Raw genomic sequence first — 12,269 nt, forward strand, 5'->3', positions numbered from 1 at the left:
TGTCTGAAGTTGTCTCTCAATTCTGTTCTGGAAATAGGCAGGGTGTGCATTTTTATGGGAATTTGTATAAAAAGCACTTGCCAAAGTCACACTCTTGGTTATTGGAAGAATTGAGGGGAAGCCCTCAGTCTCCAGACCCCAAAGCCGGAATGCGGGCCATTTCTACAAGGACGGAAAGAGATGCCGAAAGGGCAGGCTCTGCTTCTGTAAAAGTCCTTTGGAGCTTGCTGACTGTTTCAGTTTCAGCCACACTCAGAGGTGCGCTCTTGCTGCTGCTCCCATTTTCCGCATGAAAGTTGCTAGGGCTCCTTCAGACTTTCCTTCTGAATTACTACAACACGGTTTTAGGATTATTGTTATTTCACCTGGAGGCTTTCCTTTGAATGTACAGTGTGTGTGCACACATCTGTTTACAGTTTGCTGAAATCTCAAGTGTGATTCCATAACATCTCAGTTACTTTTTCCATGGGGGATGGATGTCTCCCTCATTTTAAGCCTAAGTCAGGGCTCCCAAGGCTTTTCACATCAGGGAACTCATAAAAATGGTATTGGCACAGTGGATGGGGCTACTTCAGATCCTGAGGTGCCTGTCTGGAGACTCCAGCCTTTACGTACCCCATCCCAGCCCAGCACCCCTGAGGCCTGAGGGCATGACAAGGCCACCATCATGTCCCATGCATGGCTCACCAGTGTGTAAACTGCCCCTGGAGAAACTAAACCCCAGCCCAAGCTGGGCAAACTGGGCTTGATATACCAGAGCACTCTTGTCAGACAGTCTTCCAGGAATGGATGTGCTGGAGCATGAAATGTATCAGAGAGGTAGATATCATGAGAGAGAATGGAAAAGTGGAGCAGCCCAGGGTCCATCAACAGAGGAACAGTTAAACAAACAATAGTGCATTTATGCAGTGCGGTTTACTTGTTAGTAAAAGGGGATTACAGATTCCATGCAACCACATGTATGAATGTCAAAAACACACTGAGTGAAAGCTGGGCTGAGAGAGAACATATTGTATTGTTCCATTTACATGAAGCTCTAGAACATCCAAAACTGACCTGTAGGGGTGAGGTGGGGAGGTGGGCATGGGGATGGACTGGAAAGTGCAGTAGGGAACTTCTTGGGTGATGCAATACTTTTTATCTTGATAGAGGTTTGGGTTACACGAGTGTATGGGTTTGCCACTTAAGATTAGTGCATTTCATCACAGACACAGAAAACAAATTTATGGTTACCCAGGGGAAAATGGGGACCAGGGGGAAGGATAAATTAGAAGTTTGGGGTTTGCATATACACACTACTATATATAAAATAGATAAACAACAAGGACCTACTACATAGCACAGGGAATATACTCAATATCTTGTAATAATGGAAAAGAATCTGAAAAAGAATATGTATACACACATATATGTATAACTGAATCTCTTTTCTGTATACCTGAAATTAACACAACATTGTAAATTAAGTATAATTCAATTTTTAAAAAACGGTTAAAAAAATGATTAGTGCCTCTCACAGTACATAAGCTTCATCTAAAAATAATAAATATTGAAGCTCTAGTTACTAGTACTATGTGTGCTGAAAAGTTTAGGGTGAAGGATGCTGGCATCTGCAACTTACATCACATTACATCACAAAATATGATGGCTGGATAAAGGGTGGATAGATGAATACAAATGTAATAGGGCAAGTAAAGTAAAATCTTACGGGTAGAATTTAGGTGGTGGGTACATGGGTATCCTCTATATAATTCTCTTAACTTTTATTTATGTCTGAAACTTTTTATAACAAAATGTTAGAGAAAACATGTGGGCCTTGTCATGCCCTCAGTCCTCAGGGATGCTGGGCTGGGACGGGGTACGTAAAGGCTGGAGTCTCCAGACAGGCACCTCAGGATCTGAAGTAGCCCCATCCACTGTGCAAATACCATTTTTATGAGTGCCCTGATGTGAAAAGCCTTGGGAGCCCTGACTTAGGCTTAAAATGAGGGAGACATCCATCCCCCATGGAAAAAGTAACTGAGATGTTATGGAATCACACTTGAGATTTCAGCAAACTGTAAACAGATGTGTGCACACACACTGTACATTCAAAGGAAAGCCTCCAGGTGAAATAACAATAATCCTAAAACCGTGTTGTAGTAATTCAGAAGGAAAGTCTGAAGGAGCCCTAGCAACTTTCATGCGGAAAATGGGAGCAGCAGCAAGAGCGCACCTCTGAGTGTGGCTGAAACTGAAACAGTCAGCAAGCTCCAAAGGACTTTTACAGAAGCAGAGCCTGCCCTTTCGGCATCTCTTTCCGTCCTTGTAGAAATGGCCCGCATTCCGGCTTTGGGGTCTGGAGACTGAGGGCTTCCCCTCAATTCTTCCAATAACCAAGAGTGTGACTTTGGCAAGTGCTTTTTATACAAATTCCCATAAAAATGCACACCCTGCCTATTTCCAGAACAGAATTGAGAGACAACTTCAGACAAAATAATCTTTTTTTTTTCAGCATGATAATGGGATCTTCTTGATGTCCTTTGCTGTCAGAGCATACTGGTCACAGAGATCATCAGGGAACGTGGCATTTCACAGCTGCCGATGTCCAGACAGATCACCTCATCCAACACCTTTATTTCACAGATGTGAAAACCAGGGTCCAGAGAGCTACAGTTGCCTCTGAAAACTGCAGAGCTACTTTGAGCTCATGAGTCCAAATCCAAGTGTACTTGAAGATTTCCCAGGGTGGGCAGCGCCGTGCTTAGAGGTGGCTGTAGGCTCAGGAAGTCTGTAGGCAGGCTGTCTGCTGGTGACTGGGGGTTGCTCAGCCTGAGGGGTCCCAGCACCTGTGCCCACAGGCTGCTGGGCGGCGCCAGGTGCTGGTGCTAACTTGGTGCCTGGGGGTACGGGACTTGACTGTACTGTGAGTCTGTGCCTCCTACCCACGTCCTTGTGGTTCCTTCCTTGTGTTTTGCTGTAGAAGATCTTTTCTGGTAAGTTCTGGTCTTTTTCATCGTTTCATGGTTGTTCTGCAGATAATTGTGATTTTGGTGTGCCCATGAGAGGAGGTGAGCTCAAGTTGTTTCCACTCCGCCATCTTGGCCGGTCTCTCCTGAATTATGTTTTAAATAATTTGTGAGGTGGCTGAAAATCTTTCCTGGTTCTTGGAGTTGAGGTTGGAATTTGCTCTGGGCTGCTTCCTTTCTTCCTTATCCTTGGGTTGCAGAAGTAGTAGAAACTGGTGGTATGTCTATTTCCCAGGCACTGGGACCCTCTCCCTCATCTCATGCATAAAGGTCCCATAGCCCTTTCATGTAAGAGGTTTATTCCAGTGACCTCATTTAACAGATGAGGAAACTGAGGCCCAGTGAGTAAGAGACTTGCCCTGGGTCACACAGCTAGCTAGTGGCAGGTGAGGCCTAAAACTATCAGGCTGAGAACCCTCTTGATTCCATCATTAGGAAACGTTTTTGCCTCAAATCGAAGCATTGCTATCGAATGCATTTTAGAATCTTGGACTTTTAGTTCTAATAATGTATTTCTGCAAATGGTAATCTTTGGTATCTCCTGAAGCAATTAGTTCAAACATTATTTTTTAAAGTTTGTAGACGCTTTAAAAAAGAAAAGAATGAAACGGTAATTTAATTACCATTTAATTAATTTAATTAAGCAGTTTAATTAAAGTTTTTAGCTACTTATCTATTTATAGCTTTATAATAAAGTGTTTCTGCAATGCCCAACTGCTTTGGCAGAGCATAGAGAAATATAATTATTAATTACTACTATCATAACCACTTCACAAAGCAGTGAGTACTTAGATCTTCACCCATACTTCCTGGGAGCAAAAGTTTCACACCAACATTCCTCAAAGACAAGAAACTTCAGAGTAAAATATTCATATGAATCATCAAGAGCTATTATTAAACCCTTTTCAGAGTTTCTGAGTCATTGCCTAAAAGAATATCTAACTTGGGTTTAATTTGAGGAGAAAATAGGGGGTTCAAATTTGACATTTTTCTTTTGCCTTAAAAAGTCGTCGTCCTTGACCCTGTTTCCTGGTCCTGCCCTCCCCATCACTCCTTCTAGGAGAGGAGTGGTACTCACAGGCACACTGACTGCTCTGTAAAATGAGATGTGTGCGCAGGCCTTTTCCTAACTCTGACAAAGTAGTGTACTGACCACCTTGCCAACTCCCTCCACCCAGAGCCTCCCTAGAAAAGCTGTAGAAGCAGGTGCAGTTGTGCATCTGAAAAACTATCAACAACACCTCCAAAGTGTGAGATGCCCCTGGGGAGAAGGCAGGCTGTCTAGGCAGGTGTGATGGGGGAGACAGCAGGAGGGCAGAGCAGACGGAGGGTATGGGCAGAGAAAGAACTCTAAATTCTCTTCCCTCTCCATGGCCTGGCCTTGGATGGATCAGAGCAGCCTCTTGGCCACAGAAACCTGCAGCATCAGTGCAGGCGGCCAGTGCTGTCAGGGTTCGTAAAAGTACCACAGAAGCCCTGCTGGTGTGAGAAGCTGATGAAAACAGGACCAGCAGCTGGTACTTAGCATCCGCTCACTCACCTCTCCTCGCTCAAGCTCCCCAGGATGACGGATTCTAACCTAGGAAACCCCTGCTCACAGGAGATGCCTGGCAGCGCGGTACCAAAGGTTGTAGTCTTTGGGGTTCTGTGGGGTCCAAAGTGGTCTGCCCAGGGGCTCATTCCTTCCCTTCTCCTTAAACTCCCGTGGAGGGATCTGGCTCTTCCTGAAAACCAGAGAGGATCGCTTCAAACAGGAACATGAGTTGCCAGGGTGAAATGACCTTGCACCTAAAGACGACAAACAGAAGAGCAGACGTTGATTGGAACTCACCAGGCAAGAGCTTAAATAAACACAATAAATATTCTCTAAAGGGCTGGAGGGTGGGGAAGAGGGGAGATGGTGGCCAAAGGGCACGAACTTCCAATTACAAGATGAATAAGTTCCAGGGAGCTAGTGTGCAGCCCGGTGACTATAGTTAACAACACTGGGGGTTGTATACAATGAAAGTTGCTCTGAGATCTTAATGTCCTCACAACAACAGCAACAGAAATGGTGGTTACAGGAGGTGAGAGGTGAGAACTAAGTGATCAAGAAAAACCAAGTCCTATCAAGTCGTTTGAGCAGAAATGCCTAAAGGCAACCACTGCTGGGCTTTTCCACGGCAGAGCCAATAAAATCCTGTGTACGTGTGCGTGCGCACACACTCCAGGCAGCTTGAATTAGGTTTCTGTCTCCCGGAAACAAGGACCTAAGAGGGGACTGGAGAGGGGGTAGCTTTGCCACTTTGTGATGCAATGAACAGAGTGACTTCAGAAAGAGCCCCTTTCCGAAGGTGTTAGTTACTTTAGCTAATAATTCACTGGCTAAAGCCCCTAGTCTTCTTATCCACTCTTGACTTGGCAGTCCCCATAATCTTGCTGAAATAATACAAAAATATGTACTCTTTAGAATACATATAAATTTTGATTCCATCTATACAAAGCTCTGGAAAATAAAAACTAATCTCTACTGACAGAACACAGATCAGCAGTCGTCTGGGGCTAGGAGTGAGGCAGGGAGGGAGGATTTAAAAAGGGGCAGGAGAAAATGCTTGGAGTGATGGACATGTTCACTCTCCTGATGGTGTTTATGGTTTCAGCAGGATATATGTGTGTGGAAACTCACCCAAACGTATACTTTTTTTTTTTTGTATTAGGTTCTTCTTGTCTCAAAGTATATATATATATATATATATATATATATATAAACATCTTTATTGGAGTATAATTGCTTTACAATGGTGTGTTAGTTTCTGCTTTATAACAAAGTGAATCAGTTATACATATACCAAATGTATACTTTAAATACATGTAGTTTATTGTATGGCAATTATATCGCAATAAAGCTTTAAAAAAGAAAACAGAATAAAAACATATTGGCAAAACAAAAAGCAAATTGGATAATGTCGCCCTATTTAACACACTGCAGTGGTTTCCCAGTTCTCTCAGGGCAAAACCCAGTCTGTAACGGGGTTTGGAAGGCTTTCCTGATCTGCCCCTGCCGGGTCGCAGCTCTTACCATGTCCAACCTCTCAAGTGGGGCTCCAGACATCCTGGATTTCTCCCAATTTCTGGGTCCACTCCAAGCATGTGCAACCTTCTGCTTCTTAGAACATCTCCCCATGCCCACTCCTGCGTGCGCGCACACACGTTTACCTGGATACTTGCTTTAGGCTCCTGCTCATACATCCCCTCCTTGACACTTTCATGGAGCATCTCCCCACCCCCATGACTGTTAAGAGCCTTCCTATGTACTCCATTGTACACAAGGCTTTCCACAGCTTAGCACGTATTACTCTGTCTCCTAAGTGCCTTTTTACTTCTCTGAAGCCCCTCACCATCCTGTGAGATATTCTGAGGGTCTGTCTTATAAATCATAGCTCTGGTGCCCTGAACACTGTCCAGAATATGGTATGCTTATTGAATGATTTGATAAATGATTTCAATAGGTCATAGACAGTCCAAGAGTATATCTTAACTACTAAACTTAGAGGAGACTGAGGCCAACCTTGAGAAAGGGTGAGAGTCAGTGTAGCATAGTGGTAAGAGCTCGGGCCCCAGTGTTAGGTAGTCTTGGGTTCAGATATCAGCTCTGCCACGTAGTAGTGTAACCACATGGATGTTCCCAAACCTCTCTGTGCCTCAGTCTCCTCTGTTAAATGGGATGGTGATATCTATCTCACTGGGGTGTTTTGAGGATTAAAGGAGATAATCTGTATAACTTGAGGTCCAAATGTAACTACAACTAAAGAAAATAATATCATAGTCCTTAAGAGAAAAAGGAACTAAATAATAATAGAAGCAAGTCAAATACATGTTCCTGGTATTACCAAACTGAGGAAGCCAGTTTAAGGTCAAGTAGCTGCACAGCAGTTCATTTCCCTCTGATCAGTTTGTGCCTGAGAGCCCGTCCCAGCAAACTTCTTGCCTGAAAATCTCTATCTCAGGACCTGCTCCGCTGCAAACTGGGCCTGCGACACTAAGTCCAAACACCCATCCCTCGACGCACTGGTCACCCCCGTGCACATATGCCCATGCGCCACTGGTCAAGCAGTCAATTTAGGGCTCCGATGCCTCCCCTGAAGCCAAAACAATGGGGCAGCTGAGTATCTTGGATCAGAAGAATAAAAGCAAATTCCCACTGCCCTTATGAATCTGAAATGTTGAGTCATATTTCAGGGCAAGGAGCCTTTGGGAAAGAGGCTCTGAGTTTATTGAAGGACTGGAAAGAAAAGGATATTTAGGGGGAAAATCTGGGAGAGCAGGACACAGACAACTGAGCTTATTCTTGATAAAATGTAAGCTCCTGAAGGGAGAGATTTCTGTCTGCTTTGTTCTCTGCTGTGTCTCCTGAAACAGTGTCTGGCATATGGCAGGTGCTCAATCAGTAGCAAGTCAATGAATATAGAGTTTGACAGGGCAGGGAAGGAGGCAAAGCTAACAGCAAAATGAAAACTTTAATGCAACTCCCAGACAAAGAGTGAGGCGGTGAAGCTTGGTGGGTCGTATCCTGAGTTGTGACCGCAGGCAGACCTGAGTTCAAGTCAGGCTTTTCAACTTACAGCTCTAGGACAGCTGGCAAATCATTAGCCTCTGCAAACCTGTTTCCTTATCTGTGAAATTGGACTCGTATTTAATATGATGACTCTGAAGATTAAATAAAATGATTTAGATTAAGTGCTTGTACAGAGTAGACACGCAGTTCTCTGTTCATAAGTGAGCACATTTGGTACATATACACACACACACATACACACTCACACAACCTCCAGGGACTTGAGGGGTGACAGTGTTTTACTTCTGGATTCTCCAGAGGAAGGAGTGTGGTGCTTTGTCTGCTTTAAGGATGACAAGAATCAATGCAAAGTGTTCTGGCCAAGTAGAGCCTGTGAAAACCTGAAAGGCTATACCAGCCCATTAATTTGAGTCTTAACCATATTACTGATTTTATAGTCACTTAAGCAAATCAATGTTTCAAAACACACTTTGGAGAACAGCCTAATTTGTGAGTAATTTTTTTAAATCGGCCATTTGAGATAATGCCGCTGAGGCCTATTTCACTTTGATTTAGAGCAGAACGCTTGTGCCAGACAGAGGACAGGCCATTTGACTCTTTCTGCCTACACATTCTAAACAACAAAAGCTAGGACACAAGATTAGGTATGGCCTCCCGTTACCATGGTGTATAAGCAACAAAATCCATTTCTGACTCCAGTCTCTAATTGAATGTGGGACGGAACTGGGAAAGCTGCCAAGGAGAGCCAATGGTTTCACATAAATTCTTCAACTATAGGGAACAATACAATACAATACAGGCAGAACAATACAAGTTTCCTTTGTGCTCCCTTCACACTTTGATTGACAAAAGTAATTATGTACTTATTCAGAGGTAATGTTCTGTCTTCCATGGTACAATTAGGGGTGGTTTGGACATTGTGGTTTTCTTTCCTCCCTCATTGAATAGCAGCCATGAGATCTGAATAGAACCGACCCTCACTTAATCCTGTTCCCTTGGGCACAGTCACTGCTTTAGGCCTCCCAGGCCAAACTTCACGGTTGCCCTTTGACCATAGGGGTTGGTCAGGGCTGGTCAATCATAGCAAAGCTAAGGACTCTTGCTTTGGATACAAATAAGGGGAACCAGCCTTGAGATGGAGCCCTCACTAGAGTAGTATAGTGTAGAGAGAGAATAAAACTAAGTCATTGAGCCTTTGGGTCAACTATTCCTGAAATCTACATGCTTCTCAGATTTCCAGGTATATGAGCTAAAAAGGTTTAAATTGGATCTTCTGTTACTTACAACCCAAACCTTCATAAATAATATATGCCCATCAGAAAATGAAAAGGTATATACCTTTCCAAAATTATATTTGACTTCCTGCATTTCATCCCAGACCCAAATTCCTTGCAGTGGCGTGCATAATCAAGGTGGACAGTCTTACATATGCAGAATGATTTTCCTTCACATCAGAAAAATCTATTATTCATCCAATGGACTTGGTTTATCTGTTAAAATGTATGAAAATAACACTTGCTATAAATAACCTATATCTTAGCGAAATTACAATTAGCTATAATGAATGCACTTGGAGGCCTATCTTGCAGTCTGATAAACTGCCACCAGCTGTCATGCTAGCAGACCCGAAACAATGATTTGTGAGTTTAATTCCCTTAAAATAATATCATGAAACTGAAGCAACATGACCTCTCAACTCACCAGTGTTATCTTTAAAATTTCCATGCAGCCAATACACAAAGATATTTGTTCTGATATTGGACACTGTTTAAAAAAAGTGGATGTTCTATGTTTTTTGAAGGACATAAAGCCCTTCACACTAAGGAGACGAACCATAGTATTTCAGTTATCAGCCAATAGGTGGAAGAGAATTTGAGGAGTGTCTGTTCCATAGGAACCACAAATACCTTATTACATAACAATCAGTCGGGCTGGTCTTGAGTTCCAAACCTCAATGTAAATACTAGGTCACCCATATTTGAAGACTAGGAAGTGCGATGTTGCCATGGTAATAAGTTGCTAGGATACCTCCAAGCAGCCAGTGTAAGCTGACTTTGTTAAACGATATCACAAGGATTAAGAACTAATACATGTTTTGATTGGATAGAATGACGAGAAGTGTTTCTTTGCATTATTTAGGAAGCCAAATAGGGAACTTTGAGATAATTTATCCTAACCTTTTGTTCATTTCACAGATTAATTTATCCAAATATTTATTGAGCACATACTATGTGCCAGGCAGTGGAATAAATAATGGAAGACACAGGGCACCCTTGAGATGTGCACAGGAGATGCGGAGACCAAGACCCAGAGAGATTAGGAAGTTGCCTAATGGACACAAGGCCCCTGGACTTGTACAAGAGTCTTGAATCCCAGTCCAGTGATATTTGCCACAACGTGAAGAAACTTGTTGGAGGGACTTCCCTGGTGGTCCAGTGGTTAAGAATCTGTCTTCCAAGGTAGGGGATGCAGGTTCAATCCCTGATCAGGGAACCAAGATCCCACATGCCACAGGGCAACTAAGCCCATGTGCCACAACTACTGAGCCTGCACATCACAACTAGAGAGGTCAGGTGCTGCAATGAAGAGCCTGCATGCTGCAATGAAGTTCCCGTGTGCGGCAGCTAAGACCTGACACAGCCAAATAAATAAATTAAAATTTTTTTTTATCAAAACAAAAAGAAAAAACTTGGACAAAAATTAATATGAATTAATATTAAAAATGAGCTTCTATTGGCTTGCTCATCTTTCATAAGAGAAAAGGCTTTTCAAGAAGCATGCATTCAATAAATATTTTACTGAGTGCTTACTGGGCCTACTCTATTGTAACATGCCAGATGCTGGGGAAACACAGTCATGTTCTAGTAGGGCCAAAAGAAATTTTAAGGAAGAATTCTGGCCAGTGGGATGGTTCTCTTGTGGAGGCATGCTCAAGTTGCCATGGCAGCCCAAATGAGGGGAATGAAAGCTGCCCTAAAGGAGTGATGAGCTTTGAAGGACAAGTAGGCATTAAGAAGTCTTGGGGCAAGCAGGCCTTTTCAGGAACGGACTCCATGTGATGTAATTAAAATGTTACTACAGCAAGGACTGACATTTTCTCAGCAGTGCCTGAGGGAAGGTGCCTGATACCTATGGGGACCACGTGTTCAGTTTAAACAGTCAACAATTTTGTCCCCCAAAGTTGGAGCCATTTCAACCAATCATATTCTAGTTTGAGAAATGGGATATTGAAGCCAATATTTGAACAGATCTTAAAGTACATGGTGCTGGAGTCACTATGAATGGTTCCAGTGGCTGAGTTATTCTGCCTGAAACATTTGTCCCAATCACAGACCCAGCACAGTTTTAACTCCTTCCTTAACACCAGATCCATAAAGGCCTTGCTTCCCCTTGTGCCCGCCTCCTCCAGGCTACCTGTCCTACACCGTTAGCCCTTGTCTCTGGAGACAGTTTCGTGTCCACTGTGATCTCCCTGCTTGGCTGGGCCCTCTCTTTCACAGGAGACTTGGTCATTGATGGCACCGACAGGCAGAGGCACTCACCCTCCCAAGCCTTGCACGCTGAACTTCCATTCTGTTCCACACTGGGGAGGCCTCCACCAGCATCCTGCCCCACCCGCCCCAGCGCCACTTCCGGCCACATTGTCTGGTCTCCAGCACCTCACCTCTTGCTTCCACGCTCAGCGCTGCCCATCCTAGTCTCTGCCTGGTGCTTTGGGCAGTGGCGGATGAGCCAGACCAGCCAGTCATTGGCCTTTCTGACCCCTGTCTCTCAGCCCCCACTGCATGCTGTGCCCTATTTCTTAGAAGTCACTTAGGACTCCAGATGCCTCCAGGATGAGAAATGAGCTTCTCCCCTCCTGCATTTCACCCACTGTAAGACATCATTGACTGCTACATGCATTATTATTTTATGTACTTCTAAGAAAGAAAAATTCTGCCATTAAGCCATAATACGATGTTTTCTTATCACTTCATTTTCTAAAAATTTCTATATATTGAAGATTTTTTTACTTCATTAGACATGGTTTTTATCATAGATCACTCTTGTGCATACACGGGAAATATACCCTAAGTAAAGTGATTTAAATATTCCTAAAACTTCTGCAGAGTGTTCAACTCTTTTGAATCATTTTTCAACCTGAGACATTAGGTGTTCGTGTTTTTCTACAAAACATCGACCTCTGTGCCATCAAGAGCAACATTTCTTAAGAGTTCTCCACCTGAGTCTCTGGGATTTCCTCCCAAGCTGCTGACATTCATCCCACAGGTTTTCAGGCTATGTGCAGCAGGTGATGACCATGTCAGGACCACCACCTGGCATGAGTTGTAAGACCTATCCTGACTTCAGAGAGTTTAATGTCTGTCTTAGAATAATGGAAACAAGGGGACGTCTGACCTGCTGTTCCCCACACACGACCACCGCTGCAAAACTCGCCAGAGAAAAGCCCAGGACCTGAACTTGTCTACCTCAGCCTTTTGACACGGCACCACCCTGCGTGCATATCCAGAGATGTCTAAGCTGTGACTGGCTCTTCCTGGCGGCCTCGTTCCTGGCAGCCCCACCCCAGTGGGAGAAGGATGAGCTTCAAAGCCGGCACCACAGCAGGACCTGCGTTCAAGGACTCTGAATTCAGACCTGTCAAATTCATGCCTGGATCCCTCTGAAGAGTTCCTGGAGTGGTGTGCTGAGGTAGGGTAGGCCTG

General features: G+C 43.8%; 1 pseudogene; it reads right to left on the reverse strand.

The window, feature by feature from the left end:
• The window catches only part of LOC114890362, a 71,708-nt pseudogene extending 60,503 nt beyond the window's left edge, over positions 1–11,205 (reverse strand).
• Between the last annotated feature and the right edge of the window lie 1,064 nt (positions 11,206–12,269).

This window comes from Monodon monoceros, unplaced genomic scaffold, assembly GCF_005190385.1.
Source record: "Monodon monoceros isolate NGI ecotype Baffin Bay Population unplaced genomic scaffold, NGI_Narwhal_1 Super_Scaffold_11, whole genome shotgun sequence".
Lineage (NCBI taxonomy): Eukaryota > Metazoa > Chordata > Mammalia > Artiodactyla > Monodontidae > Monodon > Monodon monoceros.